Raw genomic sequence first — 2,133 nt, forward strand, 5'->3', positions numbered from 1 at the left:
CTCCAGGACAGTGGGAGCTGTGATAAATTTTTAAGTCCAACATTACTTTCTTCAAGTCAGGAGATCTGATAATGAACAACAATGTGACCTATACCCACAACCACGAGTCTTCAAGTGTCCAGCCAGGGAGAAGGCAGAATCTCCATCTCTGCCCACTCTCCCTGCTCCTGGTGGGTAGATGGCTCGAGGTGGGGGGAGGGGGGGTGGGAAACCCAGTGCCAGGGCGAGTGTAAGGTGAGGAAGGCACTTGTCTGGGTGCAAAATTTAAGGAGACTCAAACCCTCAGAAATCAAGATAATCACCATTTTTATGCAATATTTAAAAAAAAATGAAGATGAATGCATAAAATCCATGATGAACAAATTACCAACATTTTAAACAAAGGCCAGTGTTGAGCAGAGCCATACTGGATCACCAGCAAAACAATGTACACCCTACATACACGGTCTTCCCCTTCAAGGATCACAGCCTTGCCATGGTGAAGGGGCTTGCGTAACTCAATGACTATGGGCCATGCAGGGTCATCCAAGATGGATGGGTCATAGTAAAGAGTTCTGACAAAATGTGGTCCACTGGAGAAAGGAATGGCAAGCCACTCCAGTATTCTTGCCAGGAAAACTCCATGAACAGTATGAAAAAGCAAAAAAATATCACACCAGATGAGCTCCGCCGCCACCACCCCAGATCAGAAGGTGAAATATGCTACTAGGGAAGAGTAGAGAGCACTTACTAATAGCCAGAAAGAATGAAGCAGCTGGGCCAAAGCAGAAACAACCCTCAGTTGTGGCTGTGTCTGATGGTTAAAGTCCAGTGATTTACAAAAGAACAATATTGCATAGGAACCTGGAGTGTTAGGTCTATGAATCAAGGTAAATTGGAGTGGTCAAGTAAGAGATGGCAAGAGTGAATATCAACATCTTAGGAATCAGCAAACCAAAATGGACTGGAATTGGCCAATTTAATTCAGACAACCATTATATCTCCAGCCCGGTTGGGTCTGTGGGACCTGGAGAAGGACGTGTGCTTATCCTCTCCTGTGAGAATGCCAAAACTGCAACTAACAGCTGAACAACCATCGACAGGAGAATGTTGGATCCCACCAAAAAAACATACCCTATGCCCAAGGGCAAAGGAGAAGCCCAAACAAGATGGTGGGGGCGGGGGGAGCAAAACTGTGTTTAAATCAAACACCACACCCACCAGAGACCCTCGGAGGGCACAAATAAAACCTTGTGTGCACCAAGACCCAGGGATCCCACAAGAGACTGAGCCAGACCTGCCTCTCAGTGTTTGGGTGTCTCCTATGGAGGCACAGGTCAGCAGAGGCCTGCTGTGGGGACAGGGGCTCTGGCTGCAGCAGACCTGGGAGCCAAGGCATGTGAGCCCCACCATAGAGCCACCCAGCAGACAACCCACAGAATGGAGAATAATTATACCAAAGAAGTTCTCGCACTGTTGCAAAAGTTCTAGGGCCCACAACAGATTTCCCAACCTGGGGATCTGGCAAGGGACTGAGAACCCCCAGGCAATTTGACTTTGAAGGCCAGTGGGATTTGATTAGAGAACTTCCACAGAACTGGGGAAACAGACTCTTGGAGGGCACAAGCAAAACCCTGTACATAGGACCCAGGAGAAAGCAGCAGCAACCCCACAAGAGACTGAGCCAGACTTGCCTGTGAGTGTCCAGGAGTCTCTGGCCGAGGCGCGGGTCGACAGTGGCCTGCTGTGGGGTCGGGGCACTGAACACAACAGTCCTGGCATAAGTCCTTTTGAAGGAGGTCTCCATTACCGCCATCACCCCTACCATAGTTCGACCTCAGGTCAAACTACAGGGAGAGAACACAGCCCCACCCATCAACAGAAAACTGGGTTTACTGAGCATGGCCCTTTTCATACTGTTCATGGGGTTCTCAAGGCAGGAATACTGAAGTGGTTTGCCATTCCCTTCTCTGGATTTAGAAAAGGCAGAGGAGCCAGAGATCAAATTGCCAACATTCATTGGATCATAGAAAAAGCAAAGGAATTCCAGAAAAACATCTATTTTTGCTTTATTGACTATGCCAAAGCCTTTGACTGTGAGGATCACAACAAACTGTGGAAACTTCTGAAAGAGATGGGAATACCAGACCATCT

Source organism: Cervus canadensis, chromosome 7 (assembly GCF_019320065.1).
Source record: "Cervus canadensis isolate Bull #8, Minnesota chromosome 7, ASM1932006v1, whole genome shotgun sequence".
NCBI classification, from domain to species: Eukaryota; Metazoa; Chordata; class Mammalia; order Artiodactyla; family Cervidae; genus Cervus; species Cervus canadensis.